Source organism: Lepisosteus platostomus, assembly GCF_059453375.1.
Source record: "Lepisosteus platostomus isolate fLepPlt1 chromosome 5 unlocalized genomic scaffold, fLepPlt1.hap1 SUPER_5_unloc_1, whole genome shotgun sequence".
NCBI classification, from domain to species: domain Eukaryota; kingdom Metazoa; phylum Chordata; class Actinopteri; order Semionotiformes; family Lepisosteidae; genus Lepisosteus; species Lepisosteus platostomus.
The window spans coordinates 317856-330478 of NW_028291471.1; the positions used below are offsets into that span (position 1 = coordinate 317856).

General features: G+C 37.5%; 1 long non-coding RNA gene and 1 other non-coding gene across 2 annotated transcripts in view; one reads left to right on the forward strand and one right to left on the reverse strand.

Moving 5' to 3' along the window:
- LOC148638367 (uncharacterized) overlaps positions 1 to 12623 on the reverse strand; it is a 244654-nt gene that overhangs the window by 209683 nt on the left and 22348 nt on the right. The window lies entirely within an intron of this gene.
- trnay-gua (transfer RNA tyrosine (anticodon GUA)) lies at positions 9104 to 9192 on the forward strand. The gene is given in 2 exon segments: positions 9104 to 9140; positions 9156 to 9192. It is a non-coding gene; the product is annotated as a tRNA-Tyr (tRNA).

The window sequence follows — 12623 nt, forward strand, 5'->3', positions numbered from 1 at the left end:
AAATCCTCTCCTTAAACTTCAAAAAGGATTATTTGTTGAGCCAGCAACGTACAGGTGTTTAAAGTGGTGGATAACATTTGGCAGGTTTGGCGCCGTGGCTTAGCTGGTTAAGACACCTCACTAAAAACCAGGAGACCCTGGGTGCGAATCCCACCGGTATCTATTCGTAGACAACAGGCCACTCATTGTCAATATTTATGGAGCTTAATTTAAAGACAATGGGAGAAGCATGAGTTACAGCTTTCTGTAGCTGTTTTGTAGAGTTATGGCTACAACGGAGAGTGCGTTGGACTTTTGGGCCTTGATAGAATGAAGTCATTCAAAGGTTGTGGGTTTGAGTCCCACCAAAATCACGGATCATTTTGATTCAACCTTTCGAAATCCTCTAGGGATTGGTGTTGATCAAGTCAAATAAGGGATTTCTTAAGAGTCCACAGTTGAAAATGAACCAGCAGCCACAAGAAAGAAATTAGCACTGGACTGTGATCACATTACTCCTGTCCTGGAGTCCTTGCACTGGCTTCCTGTCAACTTCAAAATCCTCATTCTCACCTATAAGACTCTCGATGGCTTGGCACCTCAATACCTGTCTGGGTTATCGCCCTACTCCCCACCTCATAACCTTCGCTCTTCTAATTGTGATTTCCTATCTGTCCCCCAGTCCATCTACACTCTATGGGTGACAGGGCCTTCTCCTGTTTTGCCCCAAAGCTCTGGATCTTTAACCCCAAGAATATCAGAGAGTCACCTTCTCTAAGCTCCTTCAAATCCAGACTCAGAACCCTCTTATTTAGAAGAGCCTTTAATAAACTATTCTTTACCCCTCTGTTCCTACTGTATTTAATACCACCATCTATTGTCTCCTCTAACTGTGTATTCTCATGCTGCTTATCTTGTGTATTTTTTTAACTTTATTGTTGTCATTCTGTAAAGCTCTTTGAAAAGCCACCTTTAAAGGCGCTATATAATGTAAAGATTATTATTATTATTAATAATGAACAGTGCATTTAACACTGAGCACATGCGGTCCTTCTTTGCAAAGGATTGCAAAGGTTGGGAATTAGCTTTTCACTCGTGTTGTTGAAGACCGTATCCTGGCTTTGTTGCAGGAAATGTCTGGATGCCATCACTGGATCAAGGAGAGGATCAGGGTTTTGGGAAGTCTTTTTGATGCCTGACACTGTGTGTTTCCTGGTTGTAACGGGTGTCATTCTGGACCTAAACAACAGAGAACACCGTTGAAATCGCTGAACTGCCTAGTGGACACTTTGTCGCCTTCTTCTGACCTGTATTTAATGCGATTCTCTGAAAACGTGGCACGTTATACAGATGCAGCCATTCAAAGTGCGCTGTACAGACACGTACCGGAGTAAATTGTCTACGGCGTCGCACATCGTGACGCGCGATGAAGCAAAATACTGCAGTACGTGATTGGTTGACTGACAGGGGCACTCGTGGTCCGTTGGTCGGTTGTAGAAAGATTTACAGTAAATGTCTTTACTGTGCACGTTTAAGTATTGAATATTTATATGGAATTTTACCACTGAAGGGAAATCTTAGTACCTGAGCATAAAAAGAATAGGAGCATACTGTAACGCGTGTGAAGGCCATAAACGATATTAATTTTGGAACTTAAACATACAGTATATGGCTGGTCTCGGTACTTTAAAGAAAACATACACACCAGTGTTCCATTTCTCCCTAAACATTTTAAGCATCGAAGTCTTTAACTAACGTCATACCGGAATCAACAAGCATACTTTTAGAATTTGATTAAAAGGGAATATAATATGGAATCGCGTATCTTAAGAAATTAATAACGATATATTCATGTACCGCAACACAAGAATATTATACGCTGTACATTGTCTGTTGATAATGTTTCTGTAGTGCTTTTTCAGCACTTTGCGTGTGACCTTGCTGGTGGCACTGTGGGTTAGGTTCCTGACTCCTTGTCTGTGATCAAGTCCTGCTGGAGCCATGACTTTTTTTTTAACGAACATTTCTTTGAAAAAATGAAACGTTTACCTGAGTCAGAGATTAAATAAAACCTCACTCGCACCAAACAAATTTATATTTCTAAATATCACAACATGATCGAATTTAAGTCATTTTAATAACAATGAATAGTCACCTAGGCGTTACAATATAAACATTTATATTGATTTAAATCGCGTTTTGAAGGAACCCTTCTTTCGTTGGAAGACAATGAACATATTCTAGCCCTAAATGAATTAATAGCAAACATGGTTTACATAAAATACATTTTTCCAAGAAAGTTTGGCCTTTGTCACAAATGAAACCACTAAAGACATAAATAAAGAAATCTTAAGATTTTTAAAATACATGACTTTGCTAAAATTTATTTAAAAATAAAAACGATTACAAACGCCAGCAGAGAGAGAGAACAGAGGAGGGATGTTGGGTTTGCATAAGGGGTGGGGCTATGGAAATGAGGTCTATTTGGGAATGTGGAGTTAATGTTCTGGCTGTTTGTGAATTATCGTTGTTGAGTATGGAGTGTTGAGGCAAAATGCAATTTAGCGCTTTCTGGCAAGAGGAAACCCCCAAATTAATAATGTAACATGCTATTGTTTGTGCATGAACATAGTTACTGTATTCTGTTATTTCTTTAGATACGCGATTCTATGTTATTTTTTAATCCCTGGCGGGACTGGGAGTCCATAAGAATCAAGTAATAGGTTTCATTGCGCTTTGACAGATTGTCTTTAAATCAATTGATGATTTAAAGGTTGACAGTAAATGTTTATATTGTAATGCATACTGTACAGCCTCTAAAGATATTAGATATTAAGAGAGAGCATCTGCATTTATAACTTAGTTTTTAAAATTAGTCAAGCAATATGAAGCATCTCTTTTTACTTTAAAGTCCCTTAGTTATAATTGAGCACAGCTTTCTCACCACTTAGATTAGAGAGAGAGAGCGTAAAATCTGGGTGTAACAGCTGTTCCTTTTTCTGATCACTCGCTCTCTGGATACACGTCTCACCTGTCCTGTTCTTTGTTTTCCTAATTTGTTGATTATGCCGGCTGCGATCCACTCCTGCCCTCACACCTAAAGAAGACTATTTTAAATTTCTTTGTGCGGTCCATTGTGCAATTAACCCTTGTATGTGCTGTCCTTAAGGTGATATCACATAAAGGTGATATGTAAAATAATGTTTTTTATTATTGTTATAGAGAAACATGATCAGATTTTCCCCCGTTCAGAAAAAAATATCTAAAGTATACTAGTTTGTCACTAGTATACTTTTAATACAGTCTGTGCTCTTGAGGATACTTGTGATATTTCGAGCTCTGTTGAATGATAAGTTTAAATAATTTTCGTAGTTTCGTATGAAACTCTGTTAAAAGCAAGGGAGGTTTTATGTCCGTTACAGTAAAAGAAAATGCCTGACAAAGTAGGGCTTGGACAGATTCCAAGTGCATTTATGCAATTTACGTTGCATTGTGCTGCTGTAATACAGTTTAAAATAATTAGAAGTCTAAACAGTATCAGCTTTATTTACGGGTGGCAATTTAAAAAAAGTCAAAAACCGCACTCAAAATGCAATTTAGAGCTTTCTGGCAAGAGGAGACACCCAAATTAATAATGTAACATGCCACTGTTTGTGCATGAACAAGGTTATACTGCTATTTCCTTAGATATGCGATGCTTGTCTGTGCTGGCTGTGCCACTTTTAAAGGTGATATATAAAATCAAAGCTTTAACAGACTTTGATTTTAGTCTGAGTTCTTGTGTCTGTCCTATCTGAACCCGAAAGTATTACAATATGTATCTTTATAGCAGGTGGTGTACAGCTTTTTAGTATAGATTACACTTTTCTAAAATGTATTTAAAAAATAAAAACGATTACAATCTAATCTTTCCACATTTGATCCCAAGATCCCAAGAAAAATAAATCTAAACGGGGAGAAAGCTATGCTGAAAATGTATTAAGATACTTAGAAGACAAAAATATCAATTTATGTTGCATTTGTCTGATTGTGAATCAAAAAACACATATTTAAACCCGCGTTTGCGATTTAAATCAAAATGCGATTTAAATCAATCTAAATGTTTATATTGTAACACCTAGGTGACTATTCATTGTTATTAAAATGACTTAAATTCGATCATGTTGTGATATTTAGAAATATAAATTTGTTTGGTGCGAGTGAGGTTTTATTTAATCTCTGACTCAGGAAAACGTTTCATTTTTTCAAACAAATATTTGTTAAAAAAAAAGTCATGGCTCCAGCAGGATTTGATCACAGACAATGTGATATACAGTAGGAATCAAGAACCTAACCCACTGCACCACCAGCAAGGTCACATGGAGAGTGCTGAAAAAGCACTACAGAAACATTATCAACAATGTACAGCATGTACTATTCTTGTGTTGCGGTACATGAATATAATTATATCGTTATTAATTTCTTTAGATACTTGATTCCATATTATATTCCCTTTTAATCAAATTCTAAAAGTATGCTTGTTGACTCCGGTATGACGTTAGTTAAAGACTTCGATGCTTAAAATGTTTAGGGAGAAATGGAATACTGGTGTGTATGTTTTCTTTAAAGTACCGAGACCAGCCATATACTGTATGTTTAAGTTCCAAAATTAATATTGTTTATGGCCTTCACACACGTTACAGTATGCTCCTATTCTTTTTATGCTCAGGTACTAAGATTTCCCTTCAGTGGTAAAATTCCATATACATATTCAATACTTAAATGGGCACAGTTAAGACATTAAATATACATATACATACTGTATACAGTACAGTTTGCATACGTTAATATGTTTATGTTCCTAAATCAATCTCTTTTATGAGCATGTGAAAGGCATGGTGAATCGATTCTCAAAAATTACTGTACTTTGCACGATTGGAAACCAATGCGTGATTGCGAAATGCTGTGGTGTTACTTTTACAAAGACGGCCAATGAAAAAAAGAATGTGGTCCAGGGCAATACTTTGAGTTTACAGCTTGTCCAAGGTCATTCATTATTAATACTATTAGTAATATCTTCGTTAAAGACTTTGATGGCGACAGCTCAAACATGAGAGGTTGAGCTTTATTAGCTCCACCTTGCGGAAATTCTGGATACTATTATTTTATTGTGGTATTATAGGAGAATTTACGGTAACTCGCAGTAGATTCTCATTTTGAATGGCTGCATCTGTATCTGTTCTACCTTTATGGAGGGTGAGCACACTCATAAGAATCATAGATTCGATCACAAGCATCTAAAAATGAGCATGAGAAAATGACATCACGCTATAAGGCTGAATGGCACAAATTATCCTGTTCCTTCTGCAGCAAATGTGTGTTTTTTGCTTCTTAACACTGAGATAGTTGGAGATATTTGGCAGCAGTGGGATTCCAACTCACACCCCCAAAGAGACTAGAGCTTTAATCCACCTCTAAATTAAAAACTGGGTGACTTGTAAGGGCTGGTAGGAGATGAAAGGAATAAATGCTTCTTTTTTGGACAAAGTCTTTATCTACTAAAAGAAGGAAAGAAATATTTGATTATTATTTTTTCACCAGTTTTTTTTATCAAATTATTGTAACGCAGTGTCATATTAAGTTATAATATGTACATGAACGTCATGTCTGAGTCGATGATGGCAGCTGAATATCGCTGGAGGACAGTTCATCATGAGTGGGCAAGCCTGCATAATGAGGGACAAGAGATCGGCTTTTCTGACGTAGTGTCCAGTGACACTAACCTTCTGTCCTACTGTTCTCTGCTAATGTAGAGGGTGAATGTTTATTTAGGTGAATGTAAGGTTTCATTCTTGTAAAATATTTCCGAGCACTTTTTTTGTTGCTGAAAATTAATCTTGTGCATTTGAATGAATTGCGATATTGTCACCTTATTCCATACATTGTTTCATCAGATTAGAACATTTAGAGGAGCTCAATTGCATTTATGAATTGCATAGTGATAGTATTTCTTTCCGTTTAAATACTTCAGTCAAAAATGTCGAGAAGGTGCTCCTGTTTTCACCATTATAAGAACTGTGATGCACCAGTAATATTTACTCTCCTAAAAGTATTGTAATTGTATTGTTCTGTTCTGTTACAATCTTGAGAGACACAAACCTTCTGTTTTACTGCACTACACTTCTCCAGAGGCCAGTTCAGCACACAAGGATCCTCAGTCAAACAAACACTGCAATCGCTTGATAAACGCCATTTCTCATCCTTTCTCTTAGTGTCGGTGCTACTATTGTATGCAAAGGAGGCGACTTGACAATTAAATCTTAAAGAGAGTCTTCATGAAGGTGTGTGTCGGCAAGCTCTCCACTGGCAATTGACTGGGCTTGTGAAGAAACCAATCTCATTCAACAACCATACAAATTGCACAGCTTAAGGCACATGAAGCGAAATCCGTGAGCTGATTGACACAAAACAATGTCACTTCACATTATCTGCAAAGTTGTTTTGCCTGTCTAACCACCTCTTCCTACTTTGCAGTGAGCACATATATTTCAGTTTCTTTCCATGTGGAGATGTATCCACTGCCAAAACTGCTGTCTGATTATTTAAATTATCTGTAAAACTGTTACATGACTTCATCTAATTGTAAATTTATAAGACGGTCTGTGAGAGCTGTGAATCTGACTGAGAAGAGAATAATGATTTTTTATTCTGCCTGAGAATTTTCCTGAGAATTTTTCCTGATAATTTTTCTTCTTTTCCAAGTGGTGTTACATCCCCTTCAGATACTCTACACAGACTGCCAGAGAGAAGAGGAGAGAGAGATGGACAGATAAGAGCACACACAGCAAGAGACACATACGTCTTGATTTACTTTGAAGCAAGTGTTCATTTCTTTTCAGGAACAAGTTGTTTTTGAACTTCAAGAAATTCATACAAATTCTGAAAGATAAAATACAAATCTTGCTTCTCAGGACAGAAGAAATGCTGCAAAAAAATGCCAGTGAATTGTGAAAAGCAATGGGAATGTGTCCCTGTGCAGCTGTTAAACAAAGGGCTGGTGGGTCAAACGCACTCAGGGACGCGCTTCAGATTGTGATGATGTAAACATAATCTCCGCTAAAAATTGAAGGGATTTCTTCGCAAACCCTCTTGAATGTTGCAGGAAATCTTCGTGTTTTACTCGTGTGCAACTACAAGAAGTAAACAAATAAGTACCTAAGTCAATGTCCAAGAAAACCATCTTCACATGTGGAATTTTTCTTTAACTGGCTGTTGGGAGAATTCATTTATACACCCATTGTATCCTTAGCAAAAATATTTTAAAATTAGAACACAGATTTGTTGGAGAACTTGACAATCCTTGACAATCATTATTAAATGAGCATTATACAAATGTGCGTTGATATTTTTAATATGTACTGTACCTTAATTGTAATATATATATATACATAATTGCTTTGATATGAATGTTCATTTGAAGGAATTGAGGAAACTATGAAGGATCGCAGAACAACCAAAGATACAAAGATACATTTGGGCATCTGCTATTGGTAAAGATGAAAGACACTTTCATACACACGAGAGAGAAAAACAGTTTTGATGCACTTCATTAAATTGATGGTGTGCTTATCAATCGTGCATATAGCAGAGGATGGTTTTGAGCCATCGACCTCTGGGTTATGGACCCAGCACACTCCCGTTGCACCACTCTGCTGACAGCTGTTACAGCGGTTCAACACAACTGCTCTATCTTTGCTTTCTAAAAGTGCGCCCGAGATGAAAAGTCTAAACGGTAAACGCAGACGTCACTTTGAGCACTTGGTCTTTTATAGCACAAATCATCACCCGCTGCTCTACATGGGCGTGTCTTCAATATCGTTGAAAACCAAACCATCTGCTTTCCGAGGCAACTGATTCTTTCGTCGTTAATTCCCAAATCTTCAATGAGAATCAGTGAAACGAAAATCAAACACATGTACACACTCGCGTCCTAACCTGAAAGAAAAATCTACAACCACTTTATCATACTGAAAATGATTCAGGAAGTACAGCAATGTTCTAAAACCAGCGAATGCATCTGCATACATAAAATGTCAATTTTTCAAAAGTAAAATCTTCAGCTTTGAAAGATTACCATCCATATATTTTCGTTTTTCTCTTTTTTTACATAACACGCTTTCGAGAAACGTCTTTTAATTAAGGCTTCATTAGAAAATGTGTATCTTGGTTTGCCAAGTTAAAATCGGCACATCCCAGTGGGCAAAAGATGTAGAATATACGACTATTAAACGCATACTTTAGACGTGTAAATGTGCTCCGTAACTGGTCTAGAATGAAATTCTAATATACGTATATCGTTATACGTCAATTAGACATCTATGATTATATGTTTATTATACACAAATGGTTGGAGTTCTATTATACGGATAAATTTAGAAGACTATTATACATATATAGTTAAAGGTCTATTATACAACAAAGAAAGATTTTTAGAGGTGTAGAAACTAGTAAATAAAGCCAATGATTTGTTTTAGAAATTTATTCTTAAAATATACAATTATTCACACCTGAAAAATATGTAGTTCAAATTATACATTATATACAATATTGTAATCAACAAATGTCTAACCATCATAAAAAAACACAACTAGTAAACTTCAGTTACAAATTCTAGTAACATGGCAATATATATAGTAATGACAAACACAAACTAATTACATGAACACGCTAATATTTAACTCAAAACCACATTTCGATTCAAATATAAATTTTAAAATTTACAACTTCTTTATTTCCACAAAAATATTATTAATGTAGCACAAACGCTACTTTCTAATAAAGACAGAAAGAAACTGTTTGTTTTGTGTCTACTGGTGATCCTCCTCTCGATACTAATGAAATGTTTAATATGATCCCTCGAGAAAAAAAAGGAATCAATTTCCGCCTGGAATGATTGATGCCCCATCAAACATTTTGTAATATCCCTGGAAGTTTATACAGTAGAATCCTGGTTCGTGGCTTAAATTCAAGGTAAATGAGACTAAGGAAACGAGTTGGAAACTTGATGTCGAAGTGGGATTTAAATCACCCATTTCACATTTTACTTCATTGGGCAGTATGTGCCAGAGAGCAATGCCACAGCATCTCTTCGATAGCTCAGTTGGTAGAGCGGAGGACTGTAGTGGAGTCAACAGGGAATCCTTAGGTCGCTGGTTTGATTCCGGCTCGAAGGAAGGTGCTTTTCATGTAATTTAATCAAAGAGTTAAAAAAGCGACTCTGTTTTATTCAGACATTGATCAAAAGCTCAATAATCGACTAAGCAAAGGCTCCTGTTCCGAATTCAGCCCACGTCTGATTGTCTTTTTTTTGCCAAGATCTGATCTTTGAATTAAGGGACTACACTGTCTGCTTTGTAATTCAAAAATACATACAAATGTCAAGTTTTTTGTAGATATAAAGGTGTTCTCTGTTTTCAAAGGATAGTTACTTAATTGGCATAATGATTTGGTATTGATTTTGTATCGTTGTATTATAAAGTTTGTGCTTTCTGTGTTTTTATCGTATTGTGAACTTATTTTTTAAACAAATGCTTACAAAGGCAAACACGGCACACATCTGTTTATACCAGCGGTGAAAAGTACAAGCTACTGTGCACTTCTGGGAGTATAACAGGTTCGATATAAAGTGGCAAAAATATAAAAGGGGAAAATACCCCAGACTGCGTGTAAAGCCCTCGTTGTGACTGTTTTAGATAAAAATGGCGTACTGTGCACGAAATTTTGCAGAAACACAATCTGATATTTTGATAATTATTATTTTAATAATTTTATAAGTATGAGGCCCCGGATCCAAATCTTCAGTTCTGATTTTTTTAAGTGATATCTTTCCTTCCTGTGGTGGAAGTCACACGATGTGAGCAATTGTTTTTTTTACGTTACGATCCAAAGAGCCTCAGACTCACTGTAACCAAACCAGGATGGATTCTGCTGGGAGCCGGACTGAGCTCATTCTCACTCCCTGTGCTGAAAACAGAATTAGCTCTTCCCCGAACATCGTCTACAGCTGCTGGATGGTGCTCTGCATCTTACTGCTCCGGCAGTTACTTTGACGAAAGACAAATCACTTGTGCGCTTTTAACCTTCTCGCAGCTACGGGCGAGACTGACGCTCACGATATGAAGGCACCCGCTGGTATACCTTCTCTAACTTTCAGTCGCGACAGACTTCGCTTTTTTAAAAAAAAAGTAGATATAGCCCTGAAAAAAGCATTAGCTTTATCAGTTTTATATTAATCTATTTTGAATCAAAGTTTGATATTTTGTTTTATTTTTTATTGCATTTTACATAATAATAATAATCATTATTGCTTACACTTATATAGCGCTGTTCTGGATACTCCACTCAATGCGCTTTACAGGTAATGGGGACTCCCCGCCACCACCACCATTCTCCTGAATGATCACAGAGAGTCAGGACCTTGGTTTTACGTCTCAGCCGAAGGACGGCACCTGTTTACAGTTTAGCGTCCCCGTCATTGTACTGGGGTATCAGGACCCGCATGGACCGCAGGGTATGCGCCCAGCGACAGAAACCAGACGTGTGTCGGGCTCGGCTGCGAGCAGGACAATGACGTCACGGGGACAAAGTAGAGGAATTCAAAACGGTTCTATAAAAGACCTGTGTCAGCTGTTGGTTTGCAGTCTGGACTCTAAATCCTCCGATCCGATTTTAAATCTCTCTAATACCTGAGCTGCGGCTTCTTTATTCGTATACTTATTATGTGTAAGTGTATAGATGAAACCTTTCATAGTGTAACGCTTACGGCTGACAGGCACTGTGTAAGAGCCGGTGTACCAGAGCAGGTGACGTCACTGCCCTTCACTGTGATAGCAGGACCACAGCCCGTGGGTTGTGGGGAGATCTCTCTTTAGCTCACCGGGCTGGGTCGCTGCAGAGAGACATGGGAGTCCCGGGTTCGAGCTCCCGACGGTGGGTGGCCGACCTAATGCGGCGACGGCGCCCACCTGAGCCCTTGTTGCATTACAATATATTGTTCAGTTTAAATCAAAATGCTTTACTAATACAAGAGAGAAGTATAGTATGAAGGATGTGACAAATGTATGATTTCACGGAACAAAACGGTTTTTATTTGCATTCGAAATGAAGCGGAATTTTAGCGCAACACACAAGCCCTTTGTCTTTTTTAGTGATTTTTAAACAGACGTAGAAAACGCGTTTTTTTAACACTATAATAGCAGGATCAGTGGCGTAATGAATAACGCGTTAGGCCTCGTGTCAGAAAATTATAGGTTCGACTGCCATCTGGCTTGTTGAGGTTATACCACTTACATTCTTTTATATAAATGAACTGCACCTGAAAGCTATAGAAAACACTTTGGGTAAGTTGTCTGCAGCCTCCTGCGTCGACAACTTACCCAAAACACTGTACTGTCTGGAGATCAGCTCCAGCTCTGAACTCAATTGCAATGAAAAACCATGCGTAACAAAACTGGAGAACAGCTGAACTTGTGCTCAGTTCGGTGATGAGGGTTCAGAACTGTCGTTGTTGTAATTAGCACGAACTGCACAGGCTCTGAATCAGACCATGTCAATTAGTCTGATCAGTGTAGGACACGTTAATGTAGAATTATTAATAGGTTTATTAGTTAGTTAGTTCAGGTTTACCCACCTGAACTAATGTAGAATTATTACTTGGTCTGTCTCTTATATAAATGAATGTCAGATTTTTGAAAAGTATTCGGAATTGACAAGGTGCCCCTTTGGAACAGTCGTCAGAAAATGTGAGAAAATGAAAGTTATGTAAGCTCTCACACAAAGCATTGAAGATTGGAATCTGAGTGTAAAAAAGCTACCTGTCTCCCAATGATAGGCAGGGATACACACCATGACTCGAATAGACTCAGCGAACTTTAACACCTATGATATTACGAGTGCTTTGCACGTGTCGAATTTCAAGAAGGAACTACTACAACAGTTTGGACATAATTCAATACCACCGGCAAAGTCCAATACCGGCAACTTCTGAGAAAATAATGTTCACTCATGGAATTTGGTCTTTGAATGGCTGGCGGGAAAATTCATTTATACTCCTTTTGAACGCTCAGCTGAAACATGTTAAAATAACAACGCAGATTTGTTGGAGAACCTGACAAGAATTATTGGGTTAGTACTGTATGTATTCTTGTATATTTACTTTAATTTTAATATAAATGTAAACATGCATGCTGTATAAGCTATTGTAATTTTAAAATATGTTAGCTGAGGATGCGAGGGGGGCTATTATACCTTGTGAAACACGCAAGGAACCGTAAAAAAGGCTGATATTTGAATAAAATTGGCGATCACAAGAAAACCACAATTTATGTGGTATTATCATCAATATCCTTCAAAATCGACGTTCAAATGAAGGATTTGAAGAAACTATGAAAAAAGCAATAGTAGTAGGAGAGGATTTTGATTTTTGCTCTTCAAGTCAGTAGATCGACGTAGAGTTGCGCCCCTACAAACAGCACAAAGGATGAAACCCACCTCCTTCGTTATTGCTATGTTTGTGCCGGTGAAAGTAGCGTTTGTGCTATTGAAAGCATCTCGGAAGATGAAGGTGCAGTCACTTCCACATGTCATGATATCATTAGATCCGACGA